The sequence below is a fragment of the Rhinatrema bivittatum genome, unplaced genomic scaffold (genome assembly GCF_901001135.1).
Source record: "Rhinatrema bivittatum unplaced genomic scaffold, aRhiBiv1.1, whole genome shotgun sequence".
Classification (NCBI taxonomy): Eukaryota; Metazoa; Chordata; class Amphibia; order Gymnophiona; family Rhinatrematidae; genus Rhinatrema; species Rhinatrema bivittatum.
Window position 1 is genome coordinate 132,388 of NW_021820858.1, and position 20,738 is coordinate 153,125.

Genomic DNA, 20,738 nt, shown 5'->3' on the forward strand with positions numbered 1-20,738 from the left:
CTGTCCAAGACGGAATAGGAGGATTGTCTCTTGGTACAGTGAGGAAGTCCAAGCGGTACCCTTGAGATATAATTGAGAGTACCCATTGGTCTGTTGTAATGGAGGTCCAAGTTTGAAGGTGGTGAGCAATTCGGCCCCCGACAGGTACTTGTGGATAAGGATTTTGGGAATGACTCATGCCCTCTGGTTGTACTTCAAAATCCAGAAGTGGACGCCGCAGGCGGAGGCAGTTGAGGCCTAGCAGGTCTTTGGCGAGGCTGAGCCCGTTGAGCAGGTCTTTGTTGTCTGGGCCTGGCTGCTGGAGGATAATACCGCCTAGGGCGGCAATATGGTTTCCTTGATTCCCTTCTTGGAGGCCTCCTTGAAGGTTGATGTAACTCTTGTGGCAGCTGAGACAGCTGTTTAAGGGTTTCTGTATGGTCCTTGATGGTTGCTACCGCCTCTTTGACTTTATCGCCAAAGAGGTTTTCCCCTAGGCAAGGCAGATCTGCCAAGCGTTCCTGCACCTCTGGTCTCAGCTCCGACGATTTTAACCAGGCTCATCTCCTAGCTGTTATTCCTGATGCAGACAATCTGGAGGCTGTCTCGAAGGAATCGTATGTGGCCCGAACCTCGTGTTTACCTGCCTCTAGGCCTTTATGCACGAGGGCTTGGAATCCTTCCTGAAGGTGGTCAGGCAATTGGTTTGATAGTGATTCAACCTGCTTCCACAGGTCACGCTGGTATTGATTCATAAAAAGCTGGTAAGAATTTATTCTGGATACCAGCATGGCAGCTTGGAAGATTTTCCGGCCAAGATTGTCCAAGAACCTATTATCCTTTCCAGGAGGTATGGAGGCATGTTGCTTTAATCTCTTGGCCTTCTTTTGGGCCGACTCAACCACTACTGAATGATGCGGCAATTGAGTTTTTTGGAACCCTGGGATGGGCTGAACTAGATAAGTGGCATCCGCACGCTTATTTACTGCTGCTACAGACCCAGGGTGTTCCCATATCCTATACATCAATTCCTGTAAAACCTCGTGAACAGGAATAGCAAGAATTTCCTTTGGAGGATCCACAAATTGAAGTACCTCCAAGGTTTTTTGCCTGCTGTCTACCTCTGAGAGGAGGGAGAAAGGGATTGTTTCAGACATTTCTTTTATAAAGTTTGAAAAAGAAAGATCCTCTGGTGGTGACTTTCTTCTATCCTCTGGTGGGGAAGGCTCAGAGAGGATATCTTCTTCAGAGGAGAATTCTTGGTCACTAGTGTCCAGAGGATGCCCTGTTGGCCTAGTAGGCTTAACTGGGAATTCAGATAGTGGAGTTTGAGGTCTGAGGGGTGGCATGACACCCGAGGGACCTGGTAATGGTTCCTGATGTCCCTCAGCATCTAGAGGCTGTGGTGAAGAGGAGAAGAATTGGATAAGGGAGTCCAGCTTGTCCATTAAAGGTTGAAAAATGGACTCCTGAGTAGGCACCGACGGTGTCATCGTAGTCGGTGGCCGCCTTGGAATCGATGGCAGCTGAGGCATCGGCATCGTTGGGACCGGTGGTTGCGGTATGGGCGGAATCGGTGATGGAACCGGCGTCATCGAGGAGAGCGGTGATTTTCTCGGCATCGGCCTCGAGGGGATTGGCGATGGAATCGGAGATCGCACGATGATCGGTGTCGATGGCAAAACCGGAGTAGGAGGCCGTGGCATCGCCTCGATGAAGGCATCCTTGACCGCTTGGCGTATATAAACGTCAAGTTCCGCCCGCATGGATGATGTGAACAGAGCACCCATGGGGGGAGGCGGTGGTGGCGACAGCAGTACATCCTCAGGTCCCTGAGGAGGTACGATTCCTTCCGCCGAAATCGGCGAGGATCGGCCCGTCGATGGCTCGGAAGCCTTACTTTGGAGCCGGGCTTTCTTAACCGGTGTCCCGTCCTCAGTCGATGGCTCGCCGGGTATCGGGGCGGTGGATGCCGTATGCGGCCTGCGATGCCGATGGCGATGCTTATCCTTTTCGCGGGCTTTTTCGCTGCCCGACGTTGACGCTCTGGACGATGGTGAGGGGGAGGAGAATGGAGCGTCTCCCGACTCACCTGAATGACGCTTTTTCAGGACGACTTTCCTGATCGACCCAGCCGGAGACGATTGTGTGGAAGTAGATGGAACAGTAACCATTTGTGTTTTAACCAACTGTTCCATTTTGTCGAGCCGGAGACGTCGACCTTTCGAGGTCATCGTAGCGCATAAGGGACAATTTTTTACATCATGCCCTTCACCAAGGCAGAGGACACAGTCCTGGTGAGGGTCTGTGATGGACATATTTCTGGCGCATTTTGGGCATTTTTTGAAGCCCGTAGCCATTTTGTGGCCGGACAGCCGTCGACGGCCTGTGACTCAGGCTCAAAAATTGAGAGAAAAAACGGAACGGAACCGCGATCAATAAGAAAAAACTTACCACGATGACTACTGAAGGGAGACCCTTTGCGGTTAAGTTTTTCTAAGCTTTCCGTGAGGAAAATATTGTAGAGAATCCCACAGGACTCCTAATACCCGCGAGGCTAACTGCTTCGCGGAAAAAAGAAGACTAAAGGGAGACCCCTGTGGCAGGGAATATCATGACATGCTGGGCATGCTCAGTAGGCACTCTGGTGCCAGTCAAAAGTTTCATAGAAACTTTTACAGAAGTTTTCCGTACATAGGGCTCCATTACTGATGTCACCCATATGTGAGGACTAGCATCCTGCTTGTCCTGGGATAAGAAAGGTTTAGAAAAATTACACAATATAATTGAAAATAACCTGAATTTGAAGTTTAAAAAAAGGGCTAGATTCATCATTCTCCACAGAATGATGAGCTGAGGTGATAAAGAGGGTGGGGAAGTGAGAAAAGGGTTGGGAAGGTGCTAGTGTGTATCTGGAAGCATCACTGCAGTGTGGTTTCACCTGCCACAGAGCGGCCATGCCGCATATTTTCGTCCCGTAGCACCATGCAAAAAGGCGTTGTTATTTCCCACGCTACTACCTGCAATGATGTCCAAGACATTATCGCCAGCAGCACTGTTACCACCCAATTTCCCTTACCCCCCCGAACTCCTCTTAACTCCAACCCCTTTCCCTAATCTAAATTTAAATGCCATGAAAATCAAATTATTGCATGTGTTAGAGCATTATCACCTGTGATAATGTCCTAAGGCAGGCAATAATTGGCCATGGCATCTTGGTCAATGATTCCAATGCAGTAGTTTATTGAAAAAAAGGAAATTTGCATTTGAAATATTTAATTGGATTGCATATACATAACTTAAAATAGAGAAGCGTAAGCATCTGAACTACAAGGAAGCAGAACAAGTTAAAACGATTACAGAGTGATGAGAAGGAATTACCTGTTGTTGTTGATCCAGCTGTAGTAGATGGTCCTATGAAAATAACACATATTTAGGTTAGAGTTGATAGGAAAGGTTTAGAAAAATTATCCAATATAATTGAAAATAACCTGAATCTGAAGTTTAAAAAAAGGGCTAGATACATCATTCCCCACAGAATGATGAGCTGAGGTGATAAACATAAGAACATAAGAACATAAGAAAATGCCATACTGGGTCAGACCAAGGGTCCATCAAGCCCAGCATCCTGTTTCCAACAGTGGCCAATCCAGGCCATAAGAACCTGGCAAGTACCCAAAAACTAAGTCTATTCCATGTAACCATTGCTAATGGCAGTGGCTATTCTCTAAGTGAACTTAATAGCAGGTAATGGACTTCTACTCCAAGAACTTATCCAATCCTTTTTTAAACACAGCTATACTAACTGCACGAACCACATTCTCTGGCAACAAATTCCAGAGTTTAATTGTGCGTTGAGTAAAAAAGAACTTTCTCCGATTAGTTTTAAATGTGCCCCATGCTAACTTCATGGAGTGTCCCCTAGTCCTTCTACTATCCGAAAGAGTAAATAACCGATTCACATCTACCAGTTCTAGACCTCTCATGATTTTAAACACCTCTATCATATCCCAACTCAGTCGTCTCTTCTCCAAGCTGAAAAGTCCTAACCTCTTTAGTCTTTCCTCATAGGGGAGTTGTTCCATTCCCCTTATCATTTTGGTAGCCCTTCTCTGTACCTTCTCCATCGCAATTATATCTTTTTTGAGATGCGGCGACCAGAATTGTACACAGTATTCAAGGTGCGGTCTCACCATGGAGCGATACAGAGGCATTATGACATTTTCCGTTTTATTCATCATTCCTTTTCTAATAATTCCCAACATTCTGTTTGCTTTTTTGACTGCCGCAGCACACTGAACCGACGATTTCAATGTGTTATCCACTATGACACCTAGATCTCTTTCTTGTAGGGATGTGAATCGTTTTAGGACGATTAAAATTATCGTCCGATAATTTTAATATCGTCTTAAACCGTTATGGAACACAATACAATACAGATTCTAACGATTTATCGTTATAAATCGTTAGAATCGTGAGCCGGCACACTAAAACCCCCTAAAACCCACCCCCGACCCTTTAAATTAAATCCCCCACCCTCCCGAACCCCCCCCCAAATAACTTAAATAACCTGCGGGTCCAGCGGCGGTCCGGAACGGCAGCGGTCCGGAACGGGCTCCTGCTCCTGAATCTTGTCATCTTCAGCCGGCGCAATTTTCCAAAATGGCGCCGAAAAATGGCGGCGGCCATAGACGAAAAAGATTGGACGGCAGGAGGTCCTTCCGGACCCCCGCTGGACTTTTGGCAAGTCTCGTGGGGGTCAGGAGGCCCCCCACAAGCTGGCCAAAAGTTCCTGGAGGTCCAGCGGGGGTCAGGGAGCGATTTCCCGCCGCGAATCGTTTTCGTACGGACAATGGCGCCGGCCATACGCGTATGGCCGGCGCCATTTTACGTACGGAAAATGGCGCCGGCAGGAGATCGACTGCAGGAGGTCGTTCAGCGAGGGTTCCGGCGCCTCGCTGAACGACCTCCTGCAGTCGATCTCCTGCCGGCGCCATTTTCCGTACGAAAACGATTCGCGGCGGGAAATCGCTCCCTGACCCCCGCTGGACCTCCAGGAACTTTTGGCCAGCTTGTGGGGGGCCTCCTGACCCCCACGAGACTTGCCAAAAGTCCAGCGGGGGTCCGGAAGGACCTCCTGCCGTCCAATCTTTTTCGTCTATGGCCGCCGCCATTTTTCGGCGCCATTTTGGAAAATGGCGCCGGCTGAAGACGACAAGATTGAGGAGCAGGAGCCCGTTCCGGACCGCCGCTGGACCCGCAGGTTATTTAAGTTATTTGGGGGTGGGTTCGGGAGGGTGGGGGATTTAATTTAAAGGGTCGGGGGTGGGTTTTAGGGGGTTTTAGTGTGCCGGTTTTTCGATTTTTCGATTTTTAACGATGTTCCGGCGAGGGATGGGGTTCGGGAGGGTGGGGGATTTAATTTAAAGGGTCGGGGGTGGGTTTTAGGGGGTTTTAATGTGCCGGTTTTTCGATTTTTCGATTTTTCGATTTTTAACGATTTTTAACGATTTTTCACGATATTTTACCCCCCCAAACGGCAACAATATGATTCCCTCCCCCTCCCAGCCGAAATCGATCGTTAAGACGATCGAGGACACGATTCACATCCCTACTTTCTTGGGTTGTAGCACCTAATATGGAACCCAACATCGTGTAATTATAGCATGGGTTATTTTTCCCTATATGCATCACCGTGCACTTATCCACATTAAATTTCATCTGCCATTTGGATGCCCAATTTTCCAGTCTCACAAGGTCTTCCTGCAATTTATCACAATCTGCTTGTGATTTAACTACTCTGCACAATTTTGTGTCATCTGCAAATTTGATTATCTCACTCGTCGTATTTCTTTCCAGATCATTTATAAATATATTGAACAGTAAGGGTCCCAACACAGAACCCTGAGGTACTCCACTGTCCACTCCCTTCCACTGAGAAAATTGCCCATTTAATCCTACTCTCTGTTTCCTGTCTTTTAGCCAGTTTGCAATCCACGAAAGGACATCGCCACCTATCCCATGACTTTTTACTTTTCCTAGAAGCCTCTCATGAGGAACTTTGTCAAACGTGAGAAACGTGAGAAACGTGAGAAAAGTGAGAAAAGGGTTGGGAAGGTGCTAGTGTGTATCTGGAAGCATCACGGCAGTGTGGGTTCACCTGCCACAGTGCGGCCGTGCCGCATATAATCGCCCCGTAGCACCATGCAAAAAGGCGTTGTTATTTCCCACGCTACTACCTGCAATGATGTCCAAGACATTATCGCCAGCAGCACTGTTACCACTCAGTTTCCCTAACCCCCCCGAACTCCTCTTAACTCCAGCCCCTTTCCCTAATTTAAATTTTAATGCCTTGAAAATCAAATTATTGCATGTGTTAGAGCATTATCACCTGTGATGATGTCCTAAGGCATGCAATAATTGGCCATGGCATCTTGGTCAATGATTCCAATGCAGTAGTTTATTGAAAAAAAGGAAATTTGCATTTGAAATATTTAATTGGAATGCATATACATAACTTAAAATAGAGAAGCGTAAGCATCTGAACTACAAGGAAGCAGAACAAGTTAAAACGATTACAGAGAGATGAGAAGGAATTACCTGTTGTTGTTGATCCAGCTGTAGTAGATGGTCCTATGAAAATAACACATATTTAGGTTAGAATTGATAGGAAAGGTTTAGAAAAATTACACAATATAATTGAAAATAACCTGAATCTGAAGTTTAAAAAAAGGGCTAGATACATCATTCCCCACAGAATGATGAGCTGAGGTGATAAAGAGGGTGGGGAAGTGAGAAAAGGGTTGGGAAGGTGCTAGTGTGTATCTGGAAGCATCACGGCAGAGTGGTTTCACCTGCCACAGTGCGGCCATGCCGCATATTATCGCCCCGTAGCACCATGCAAAAAGGCGTTGTTATTTCCCACGCTACTACCTGCAATGATGTCCAAGACATTATCGCCAGCAGCACTGTTACCATCCAATTTCTCTAACCCCCCCGAACTCCTCTTAACTCCAGCCCCTTTCCCTAATTTAAATTTTAATGCCGTGAAAATCAAATTATTGCATGTGTTAGAGCATTATCACCTGTGATAATGTCCTAAGGCATGCAATAATTGGCCATGGCATCTTGGTCAATGATTCCAATGCAGTAGTTTATTGAAAAAAAGGAAATTTGCATTTGAAATATTTAATTGGAATGCATATACATAACTTAAAATAGAGAAGCGTAAGCATCTGAACTACAAGGAAGCAGAACAAGTTAAAACGATTACAGAGAGATGAGAAGGATTACCTGTTGTTGTTGATCCAGCTGTAGTAGTTGGTCCTATGAAAATAACACATATTTAGGTTAGAATTGATAAGAAAGGTTTAGAAAAATTACACAATATAATTGAAAATAACCTGAATTTGAAGTTTAAAAAAAGGGCTAGATTCATCATTCCCCACAGAATGATGAGCTGAGGTGATAAAGAGGGTGGGGAAGTGAGAAAAGGGTTGGGAAGGTGCTAGTGTGTATCTGGAAGCATCACGGCAGTGTGGTTTCACCTGCCACAGTGCGGCCGTGCCGCATATTATCGCCCCGTAGCACCATGCAAAAAGGCGTTGTTATTTCCCACGCTACTACCTGCAATAATGTCCAAGACATTATCGCCAGCAGCACTGTTACCACCCAATTTCCCTTACCCCCCCGAACTCCTCTTAACTCCAGCCCCTTTCCCTAATTTAAATTTTAATGCCATGAAAATCAAATTATTGCATGTGTTAGAGCATTATCACCTGTGATAATGTCCTAAGGCAGGCAATAATTGGCCATGGCATCTTGGTCAATGATTCCAATGCAGTAGTTTATTGAAAAAAAGGAAATTTGCATTTGAAATATTTAATTGGAATGCATATACATAACTTAAAATAGAGAAGCGTAAGCATCTGAACTACAAGGAAGCAGAACAAGTTAAAACGATTACAGAGATGATGAGAAGGAATTACCTGTTGTTGTTGATCCAGCTGTAGTAGATGGTCCTATGAAAATAACACATATTTAGGTTAGAATTGATAGGAAAGGTTTAGAAAAATTACACAATATAATTGAAAATAACCTGAATCTGAAGTTTAAAAAAAGGGCTAGATACATCATTCCCCACAGAATGATGAGCTGAGGTGATAAACAGGGTGGGGAAGTGAGAAAAGGGTTGGGATGGTGCTAGTGTGTATCTGGAAGCATCACTGCAGTGTGGTTTCACCTGCCACAGTGCGGCCATGCCGCATATTATCGCCCCGTAGCACCATGCAAAAAGGCGTTGTTATTTCCCACGCTACTACCTGCAATGATGTCCAAGACATTATCGCCAGCAGCACTGTTACCACTCAGTTTCCCTAACCCCCTGAACTCCTCTTAACTCTAGCCCCTTTCCCTAATTTAAATTTTAATGCCGTGAAAATCAAATTATTGCATGTGTTACAGCATTATCACCTGTGATAATGTCCTAAGGCATGCAATAATTGGCCATGGCACATTTGTCAATGATTCCAATGCAGTAGTTTATTGAAAAAAAGGAAATTTGCATTTGAAATATTTAATTGGAATGCATATACATAACTTAAAATAGAGAACCATAAGCATCTGAACTAAAAGGAAGCAGAACTAGTTAAAACAATTACAGAGAGATGAGAAGGAAATACCTGTGGTTGTTGATCCAGCTGTAGTAGTTGGTCCTATGAAAATAACACATTTAGGTTAGAATTGATAGGAAAGCTTTAGAAAAAATACACAATATAATTGAAAATAACCTGAATCTGAAGTTTAAAAAAAGGGCGAGATACATCATTCCCCACAGAATGATGAGCTCAGGTGATAAACAGGGTGGGGAAGTGAGAAAAGGGTTGGGAAGGTGCTAGTGTGTATCTGGAAGCATCACTGCAGTGTGGTTTCACCTGCCACACTGCGGCCATGCCGCATATAATCGCCCCATAGCACCATGCAAAAAGGCGTTGTTATTTCCCACGCTACTACCTGCAATAAGGTCCAAGACATTATCGCCAGCAGCACTGTTACCACTCAGTTTCCCTAACCCCCCGGAACTCCTCTTAACTCCAGCCCCTTTCCCTAATTTAAATTTTAATGCCTTGAAAATCAAATTATTGCATGTGTTAGAGCATTATCACCTGTGATAATGTCCTAAGGCATGCAATAATTGGCCATGGCATCTTGGTCAATGATTCCAATGCAGTAGTTTATTGAAAAAAAGGAAATTTGCATTTGAAATATTTAATTGGAATGCATATACATAACTTAAAATAGGGAAGCATAAGCATCTGAACTACAAGGAAGCAGAACAAGTTAAAACGATTACAGAGAGATGAGAAGGAATTACCTGTTGTTGTTGCTCCAGCTGTAGTAGTTGGTCCTATGAAAATAACACATATTTAGGTTAGAATTGATAAGAAAGGTTTAGAAAAATTACACAATATAATTGAAAATAACCTGAATTTGAAGTTTAAAAAAAGGGCTAGATTCATCATTCCCCACAGAATGGGTTCAATATTCCAAAGGCATTTAAACGGATAACTGATGAGTTAATTACATAAATGGCAACCCATTGATATTGAAACTGCTGGTAAGCCACTCTCATTAATATGGGGCATTCTGGGGAAGGGATGGAGGCATTTATGGGGAAAGCGAAGTATCTGCATACGATACACGTCTATCTCCAACATTCGGCGTTAGCTGCTTATCCTATTCAGCTAACTATGGTCGTTTCATAGGCCTGTCTTAAAGGTAGCCGCAAAATATAACCTGTAGTTAGCTGGATATATTTAAACGGCTAAAGAGCCAACAACAGAGTAACTGAAAATAGAACCCAAGCTACTTAGCTATGAGCTGTGACATCATCACCACAGATGAATTATCATGCACCTATTTTCTTTCTCCCCAGCATTTATTTAATACATTTTCCTCTATGGTGTATTCATTAGGGATGTGCAGACCAAAAGTTTATGTTCATAAGTCCATAAGTCGAAAGGGGGGGTCAATTTCGGTCAATATGGACATATGGAGAATTCCATAAGTTGAGTCTATGTCCATACGTGCTCCAGTTCCCTAAATAAAAATTTAAACCCCTCACCCTCCTTAATCCCCCCCCCTAAGACTTACTAAAACTCCCTGGTGGTCCAGCGGGGAGTCAGGACGCCATTTCTGTACTCCTTTTGGCCAGCTTGGGGGGGCCTCCCCCCCAAGCTGGCCAAAAGTTCCTTTTGGGTCCAACGAGGGTCCCGGAGCGAACGCGCGGGGAATCACGTGACGTCGGCGTCACGTCGGAGTGACGCGGACGTCACGTGCTCCTCGCAAAGGAGTACAGAAATGGCGTCCTGACTCCCCGCTGGACCACCAGGGAGTTTTGGTAAGTCTTGGGGGGGGGGGATTAAGGAGGGTGAGGGGTTTAAATTTTTATTTAGGATCAACAATCGCGATTTCCAACGTATTCAACAAAGCTATGTTGAATAAGTTGGAAATCCGATCGTTTTCGCCTCATCACTTTTTTAAGTTAAAAAAAAAAAAGTTGCGTTTTACATATAAGTTCAAAACGAATGCACACCCCTAGTATTCATTTCCATTTAAAAATTCATGAGAAAGGATTGAAGACTAATTGTTCTTTCTCCACCATTGCTGCCTTCAATAATAATTCCATTAGATCTACTTTCACAGTACTTTCATTACTTGCAATAGTGGCTGCAGCATTTTAGTAGTAACAGGGGTTCATACCAGATTGGAAATGATTAATATTAAAATGAAGACACATTTGGGGTATGATGGTGCAGGGTAAATCACATGGGTAGATTTTAGGAGGCCCAGGACATAGGATGCATTATTTTGGAACTTCATGTTTTGTGGTTTTTAATCGTTTAAATTTCAAATGTTTATATTGTTTTTGATATTTCATTTCAATTAAAGAAAACTAAACCAAAAGAAGATAAAACAAATCCAAATGAAAATGCAAAAAGAAAATCAAATGAAATCTTAAAAAAATAAAAATAATCATTACTTTAAACAGGTGCAGAGGCACATCATTGCACATATTTGTCTGCTTGTGCCCAGGGATATGTCTATTTTATCAATAGTGAGAGTATATGCATTCATCTCATAAAATAGTCTCGCCATGCACACATGCGCACTGAATTTATGTGGACGGGCAAATCCAACTTCTACCCTTTCAATCGGGGGATTTTATAGTGGGATTCGCGATCTTTCCCAGTTTTACCCAGTTATCCCTTTTCTCCCAATAAAGAGTTAGGTCCTCCAAGTCTACTAATTGATGCATGTGCTGGGGTTTTATAATGCACTTTTTAATATTTAATTATAATGTATATATATCAAAGGTAACAAATCTAGAATTTAGCATGTAAAATAAGAAGAAGCAGAAGCAACTTAAACATTTGCTGAGATATAAATATATAATACCGTTTTCATTTGCTGATGGGGAAGTTATTCCTATGAAAATCAGAAAATTATTAGGTAAGAAGAGGAAAGAATTGTATATGGCAGGTATGAAAATATAGTATCCAAAGAAATATTACGTATATGGTAACATCCAAAAACTAAGTATTCACTGTAAACATTATTTGAATGATATTTTAGAATTTGGATTGGTGCTTCTCCCTATACTAAACCGTTCTCATTCAGTGGAATGTTTATTACAAATTCATAATGACATTTGAACACAGAGGAAGCACATTCCATTATTCTACAGCTATAATGGGTTCAATATTCCAAAGGCATTTAAACGGATAACTGATGAGTTAATTACATAAATGGCTACCCATTGATATTGAAACTGCTGGTAAGTAGAGATGTGAATCGTGTCCTCGATCGTCTTAACGATCGATTTCGGCTGGGAGGGGGAGGGAATCGTATTGTTGCCGTTTGGGTGGGTAAACTATCGTGAAAATCGTTAAAATCGTGTGCCAACCCCCTAAAACACACCCCCGACCCTTTAAATTAAATCCCCACCCTCCCGAACCCCCCCCCCAAATGCTTTAAATTACCTGGGGATCCAGCGGTGGTCCAGAACGGCGGCGGTCCGGAACGGCCCCCTCAATTGAATCCTGTTGTCTTCAGCCGGCGCCATTTTGCAAAATGGCCGCTGCAAAATGGCGGCGGCCATAGACAAAAACGATTCGACGCAGGAGGTCGTTCCGGACCCCCGCTGGACTTTTGGCAAGTCTTGTGGGGGTCAGGAGGCCCCCCCAAGCTGGCCAAAAGTTTCTGGGAGTCCAGCGGGGTTCAGGAAGCGATTTCTTGCCGCGAATCGTTTTCCGTACGGAAAATGGCGCCGGCAGGAGATCGACTGCAGGAGGTCGTTCAGCTAAAAGGAAGCAGAACAAGTTAAAACGATTACAGAGAGATGAGAAGGAATTACCTGTTGTTGTTGATCCAGCTGTAGTAGTTGGTCCTATGAAAATAACACATATTTAGGTTAGAATTGATAAGAAAGGTTTAGAAAAATTACACAATATAATTGAAAATAACCTGAATTTGAAGTTTAAAAAAAGGGCTAGATTCATCATTCCCCACACAATGATGAGCTGAGGTGATAAAGAGGGTAGGGAAGTGATAAAAGGGTTGGGAAGGTGCTAGTGTGTATTTGGAAGCATCACGGCAGTGTGGTTTCACCTGCCACAGAGCGGCCGTGCCGCATATCATCGCCCAGTAGAACCATGCAAAAAGGCGTTGTTATTTCCCACGCTACAATGATGTCCAAGACATTATCGCCAGCAGCACTGTTACCATCCAATTTCCCTAACCCCCCCGAACTCCTCTTAACTCCAGCCCCTTTCCCTAATTTAAATTTTAATGCCTTGAAAATCAAATTATTGCATGTGTTACAGCATTATCACCTGTGATAATGTCCTAAGGCATGCAATAATTGGCCATGGCATCTTTGTCAATGATTGCAATGCAGTAGTTTATTGAAAAAAAGGAAATTTGCATTTGAAATATTTAATTGGAATGCATATACATAACTTAAAATAGAGAAGCGTAAGCATCTGAACTACAAGGAAGCAGAACAAGTTAAAACGATTACAGAGAGATGAGAAGGAATTACCTGTTGTTGTTGATCCAGCTGTAGTAGATGGTCCTATGAAAATAACACATATTTAGGTTAGAATTGATAGGAAAGGTTTAGAAAAATTACACAATATAATTGAAAATAACATGAATCTAAAGTTTAAAAAAAGGGCTAGATACATCATTCCACACAGAATGATGAGCTGAGGTGATAAACAGGGTGGGGAAGTGAGAAAAGGGTTGGGAAGGTGCTAGTGTGTATCTGGAAGCATCACTGCAGTGTGGTTTCACCTCCCACAGAGCGGCCGTGCCGCATATAATCGCCCCGTAGCACCATGCTAAAAGGCGTTGTTATTTCCCACGCTACTACCTGCAATAATGTCCAAGACATTATCGCCAGCAGCACTGTTACCATCCAATTTCTCTAACCACCCCGAACTCCTCTTAACTCCAGCCCCTTTCCCTAATTTAAATTTTAATGCCTTGAAAATCAAATTATTGCATGTGTTACAGCATTATCACCTGTGATAATGTCCTAAGGCATGCAATAATTGGCCATGGCATCTTTGTCAATGATTGCAATGCAGTAGTTTATTGAAAAAAAGGAAATTTGCATTTGAAATATTTAATTGGAATGCATATACATAACTTAAAATAGAGAAGCGTAAGCATCTGAACTACAAGGAAGCAGAACAAGTTAAAACGAATACAGAGAGATGAGAAGGATTTACCTGTTGTTGTTGATCCAGGTGTAGTAGTTGGTCCTATGAAAATAACACATATTTAGGTCAGAATTGATAAGAAAGTTTTAGAAAAATTACACAATATAATTGAAAATAACCTGAATTTGAAGTTTAAAAAAAGGGCTAGATTCATCATTCTCCACAGAATGATGAGCTGAGGTGATAAAGAGGGTGGGGAAGTGAGAAAAGGGTTGGGAAGGTGCTAGTGTGTATCTGGAAGCATCACTGCAGTGTGGTTTCACCTGCCACAGTGCGGCCATGCCGCATATTATCGCCCCGTAGCACCATGCAAAAAGGCGTTGTTATTTCCCACGCTACTACCTGCAATGATGTCCAAGACATTATCTCCAGCAGCACTGTTACCACCCAATTTCCCTTACCCCCCCGAACTCCTCTTAACCCCAACCCCTTTCCCTAATCTAAACTTTAATGCCATGAAAATCAAATTATTGCATGTGTTAGAGCATTATCACCTGTGATAAAGTCCTAAGGCAGGCAATAATTGGCCATGGCATCTTGGTCAATGATTCCAATGCAGTAGTTTATTGAAAAAAAGGAAATTTGCATTTGAAATATTTAATTGGAATGCATATACATAACTTAAAATAGAGAAGCGTAAGCATCTGAACTAAAAGGAAGCAGAACTAGTTAAAACAATTACAGAGAGATGAGAAGGAATTACCTGTGGTTGTCGATCCAGCTGTAGTAGTTGGTCCTATGAAAATAACACATATTTAGGTTAGAATTGATAGGAAAGCTTTAGAAAAATTACACAATATAATTGAAAATAACCTGAATTTGAAGTTTAAAAAAAGGCTAGATTCATCATTCTCCACAGAATGATGAGCTGAGGTGATAAAGAGGGTGGGGAAGTGAGAAAAGGGTTGGGAAGGTGCTAGTGTGTATCTGGAAGCATCACGGCAGTGTGGTTTCACCTGCCACAGTGCGGCCATGCCGCATATTATCGCCCCGTAGCACCATGCAAAAAGGCGTTGTTATTTCCCACGCTACTACCTGCAATGATGTCCAAGACATTATCGCCAGCAGCACTGTTACCACTCAGTTTCCCTAAACCCCCCGAACTCCTCTTAACTCCAGCCCCTTTCCCTAATTTAAATTTTAATGCCGTGAAAATCAAATTATTGCATGTGTTAGAGCATTATCACCTGTGATAATGTCCTAAGGCATGCAATAATTGGCCATGGCATCTTGGTCAATGATTCCAATGCAGTAGTTTATTGAACAAAAGGAAATTTGCATTTGAAATATTTAATTGGAATGCATATACATCACTTAAAATAGAGAAGCGTAAGCATCTGAACTACAAGGAAGCAGAACAAGTTAAAACGATTACAGAGTGATGAGAAGGAATTACCTGTTGTTGTTGATCCAGCTGTAGTAGATGGTCCTATGAAATTAACACATATTTAGGTTAGAGTTGATAGGAAAGGTTTAGAAAAATTACACAATATAATTGAAAATAACCTGAATCTGAAGTTTAAAAAAAGGGCTAGATACATCATTCCCCACAGAATGATGAGCTGAGGTGATAAAGAGGGTGGGGAAGTGAGAAAAGGGTTGGGAAGGTGCTAGTGTGTATCTGGAAGCATCACGGCAGTGTGGTTTCACCTGCCACAGTGCGGCCGTGCCGCATATAATCGCCCCGTAGCACCATGCAAAAAGGCGTTGTTATTTCCCACGCTACTACCTGCAATGATGTCCAAGACATTATCGCCAGCAGCACTGTAACCACTCAGTTTCCCTAACCCCCCCGAACTCCTCTTAACTCCAGCCCCTTTCCCTAATTTAAATTTTAATGGTGTGAAAATCAAATTATTGCATGTGTTAGAGCATTATCACCTGTGATGATGTCCTAAGGCATTCAATAATTGGGCATGGCATCTTTGTCAATGATTCCAATGCAGTAGTTTATTGAAAAAAAGGAAATTTGCATTTGAAATATTTCATTGGAATGCATATGCATAACTTAAAATAGAGAAGCGTAAGCATCTGAACTACAAGGAAGAAGCCGGACTCCAGCACTATCCCCCTCGCACATCCTCCTCTGTCGGGGCTCCCCAGGCCCAATCGGGGCTAGAGCCCGCTCGCTTACACCGCGAGCCGTGCAGAGGAGGCAACAACAAAGATAAAAAAAGAAAAACAAAACCGAAAGGAACCCGCTCCGACTGTAGAGCAGCGCGCACACGGTGAGTCAGCCGCGCCCCCTGAGAGGTACTAGGCCAATCAGAGGGCGGCAAACAGGACTTTAAATTGCGGCGACTACCTCCGGCGTCGCGCGTCGGGCGTCGCGCGTCCGAAGGAGCGCGTTCTAAGGGGCCTGCCCCTTAGTGCGCCCCTTGGAGCGTCCCAGAGCCAGGACCCTTTACCCGTTTCCCTTCCAAACGGGGACTATTTACACCTCCACCTCTGGATCCCTTTAGAATACTATAAAGTCAAGAAAACACCTCCAAAGGCAACGGACACACTACAGCCTACGTATTAGAATACCAAGCATTTTGCACTCTTAACCCTAGCTATCTCGGATTTCCTTATCTAGCAATCTGCACTGCAGCCTCCAGCACGCACGCATCCTTTCAGCATCTAGCAACCACTCATCCAATTCTTCATCAAGCAACCACTCATCCAATTCTGCTTCCAGCAGCCACTCATCCAGCAGCCACTCATCAAGCAACCACTCATCCAATTCGTCATCCAGCAGCCACTCATCCAGCAGCCACTCATCCAATTCTTCTTCCAGCAGCCACTCATCCAGCATCCTCTCATCCAGCAGCCACTCATCCAGCAGCCACTCATCCAGCAGCCACTCATCCAATTCTTCTTCCAGCAGCCACTCATCCAGCATCATCTCATCCAGCATCCTCTCATCCAGCAGCCACTCATCCAGCAGCCACTCATCCAATTCTTCTTCCAGCAGCCACTCATCCAGCAGCCACTCATCCAGCAGCCACTCATCCAATTCTTCTTCCAGCAGCCACTCATCCAGCATCCTCTCATCCAGCAGCCACTCATCCAGCAGCCACTCATCCAATTCTTCTTCCAGCAGCCACTCATCCAGCAGCCACTCATCCAGCAGCCACTCATCAAATCCCTCTCTACTATTAAACCAATTCTACTACTCTAATAGCTCTCAAACCATCATCAAACCCCACACATCTCTCCAGAAAGCAAGTCTTATTACGCTTCATTAAAAAAAAAAACAAAAAAAAAACAAAAAAAAACAAACCTCACCAGCTACAATCTGAACACTATTCACATGGGCCTCCCAATTCCAATCCTCCATCACAGGACCTATCTCACAGGAAAACATTCCTTGATCTCACGCCCACCCACTTACAAATCTCTTATCCCCATCATGATTTCCCCATTTACCCAAACTCTAGGCTTAGCTCTTTTCTCTCTGATACTATTCAACGCTCAATCTCTCTCCAAGAAAACACTAATACTTAATGACATTCTCCTGGACAATAATCCTGACCTCTGCGCTATCACGGAAACATGGCTTAAACAAACGGATACAGCACTAATAAACCAACTTCCAATTCAAAGCTACGATATTTTCTCCATTCCCAGAAAGAAAAAAAGGGGAGGAGGTATCCTCCTAGCAGCCAAAAAAAATCTAAAAATTACCCAATTCCCAATTACCCAATTCCCAATTAGTTCACCCTCAAAAATCGAAACAGGACTATTCAAATCAGACCATCTGCAAATTCTTCTAATCTACGCCCCCCCAAGCCTGCTGGAATCCAATGCATCACCCATACTAGAATTAATAGCAACTCACTTAAATCTGGATCGTCCAACCATAATACTGGGCGATTTTAACTTACATGTCGACGACCCCATTCGCTCTACCAATTGCGAAGCTTTCCTAACCGCCATGTCGGCATTAGGCTTCAAACAAATCATAAACAAACCTACCCATAGAGCAGGCCACACCCTGGACCTTATATTTGTTAACTCAAACATATCACACTCAACGCCACCTACATGCCAACCAGTCCCCTGGTCAGACCATACTTTAATATCCTCTGCCTTTTCGTTGGAACAAACAAGCAAAAAATGCGTCCCACCTCCAGAATTTATATACAGGAAATCCTGCACATCAGAGGAATTACACAATCATCTGGTCCCAGAACTCCCACTAATAGACATCACCTCAGCCAACGCAGCCCTTCACTCTTGGAACAAGATAACAGAAACAGCAGCAAACAAACTCTGTCCACTGGCAACAAAAAAACTCAAACAGAACACTTCCAAAAAACAACCTTGGTTTAACGAAGAACTTCAAAAACGCAAACACACACTCAGACAGAAGGAAAGCAAATGGCGGAAATCACCAACACCAACCTCCCTCTCCGCTTACAAACTCGCTCTACACCAATACAAAAACGCCACATTAAAAACTAAAAGGGACTTCTTTGCACAGAAGATCCACCACATTATTTTCGATTCCAAAGCCCTATTTGCTTATGTATCTAACTTAACACAAACCATTACTCCTGACATCCCAGCAAACCTAGCACAAGAAAAAGCTGAGGAACTGGCCCTCTACTTTAGCAATAAAATCTCCAACCTGATAACACAGCTGAGACCCAATACTTCAGATCCATCAAACCTATACTTACATCACAACAAAGACACTTCTCTACAATCCTTCGAACTATTCTCAATATCAGAGATACTCGCTGCATTGAAGAAAATGAAACCCTCATCACACCCATCAGACTACATCCCATCCAAACTTCTCCTGCTAATACCAGACACCATCTCTACCGCTCTGACAGACATCATTAACTGTTCACTAGCACAAGGAATCTATACTGACGACCTGAAAATTGCATCCATCAAACCGCTCTTAAAAAAACCTAACTTAAACTCCAATGATCCCACCAATTTCCGTCCTATATCAAATCTCCCGTTCATAGCCAAGGTAATGGAAAAGTTGGTTAACTCCAGACTATCAGACTACCTCGAAGAACATAAAATTCTGTTCCCGACCCAATATGGTTTCAGGAAATCCTTAAGTACAGAATCACTACTAATCTCCCTGACTGACTACCTTATCATGGGCCTGGATAAAGGTCAAGCATACTTGCTAATCCTCCTGGACCTCTCAGCTGCCTTTGATACGGTTAACCACTCCATCTTACTAATTCAACTAGCAAATATTGGAATAACAGGAACAGCTCTATCGTGGTTCAAATCGTACTTAGGAAACAGAAAATACAAAGTTAAACTACACAACAAAGAATCTCAGCACTACGCTTCCTCTTCAGGAGTTCCGCAGGGCTCCTCCCTCTCACCAACGCTCTTTAATATCTACCTGCTCCCTCTTTGCCAACTTCTAAACAAATTAAACCTTAAACACTATCTATATGCAGATGACGTCCAGATAGTCATCCCCATCAAAGAATCCTATACTAAAACTCTTGAATTCTGGGAATCTTGTCTTCAAAAAATTGATGGACTCCTCTCCAACCTAAACCTAATACTAAACTCTTCAAAAAGCGAACTCCTCCTAATTTCCACCGAAAACAGTAATACAGACACAAATCCTCCACCGAATTTACAAACCCCACAAGTAAGAAACCTAGGAGCTATCTTTGATAATAAGCTAAACCTTAAATCATTCATAAATTAAACCACTAAGGACTGTTTCTATAAACTCCAAGTCTTAAAAAGAATAAGACCACTGTTTCACTTTCAAGACTATAGATCAATTCTTCAATCAATAATATTCGCGAAACTAGATTACTGCAACTCCTTACTATTAGGTCTTCCCTCTTCTCACACTAAACCCCTTCAGATGGTTCAAAACACGGCTGCTAGAATATTAACAAACTCCCGGAGAAGAGATCACATATCACCAATTCTCAAAGACTTACATTGGCTGCCAATTCACTACAGAATTATTTATAAGTCCATTACCATTATTTACAAAACCATACATCAACACTCTCAGCTCAACCTTCAAATTCCTCTCAAAATATTTACTTCAAATAGACCAATCAGAGAGTCCTACAAAGAATCCTTACAAATACCACATTCCAAAACTATGCGACACATAACAGCCAGAGACAGGGCTTTCTCCACCGCAGGACCATCACTGTGGAACTCCATCCCACCAGATTTGCGACAGGAACCCTGCCTCCCCACTTTCAGGAAAAGACTCAAAACATGGCTTTTTATGAAAGCATTTCCTGACCTAAACTGAACCTTAATCAGTCTTTGACTAATCACTCTGACTTTACCTTAACATAGAAATTAACTCCACAGCATTAGGGCAATTCGTTATTACCTCAAATGCATTGATATGCATATATGTATCATATGTATCTAGTTAAAAACCCCAGCTTCTTTTCTCTGTTCCAAGTTATTACTACCCTGTTTTATTGTAACTGCAACCCTTAACTTTCACTTGTATATTGTTACTATTACTACTACCTTTTTTAATTTTTGTTATTTATTGTTATTTATGACCTCTTGTTACCTCTTCACTTGTTAATTGTAAACCGACATGATGCGATACCCATCGCGAATGCCGGTATAGAAAAACTTAAAATAAATAAATAAATAAATAAAACGATTACAGAGAGATGAGAAGGATTTACCTATTGTTGTTGATCCAGGTGTAGTAGTTGGTCCTATGAAAATAACACATATGTAGGTTAGAATTGATAAGAAAGGTTTAGAAAAATTACACAATATAATTGAAAATAACCTGAATTTGAAGTTTAAAAAAAGGGCTAGATTCATCATTCTCCACAGAATGATGAGCTGAGGTGATAAAGAGGGTGGGGAAGTGAGAAAAGGGTTGGGAAGGTGCTAGTGTGTATCTGGAAGCATCACGGCAGAGTGGTTTCACCTGCCACAGTGCGGCCGTGCCGCATATTATCGCCCCTAGCACCATGCAAAAAGGTGTTGTTATTT

At 42.8% G+C, this 20,738-nt stretch overlaps 1 protein-coding gene across 1 annotated transcript in view; it reads right to left on the reverse strand.

Annotated features, from left to right (window-relative positions):
• LOC115082229 (integumentary mucin B.1-like) overlaps positions 1-20,507 on the reverse strand; it is a gene marked incomplete at its 3' end in the record, with an annotated part of 116,868 nt that extends 96,361 nt beyond the window's left edge. Inside the window, 3 exon segments of the mRNA XM_029586485.1 lie at positions 11,437-11,466; positions 12,395-12,427; positions 20,420-20,507.
• Positions 20,508-20,738: the final 231 nt, after the last annotated feature.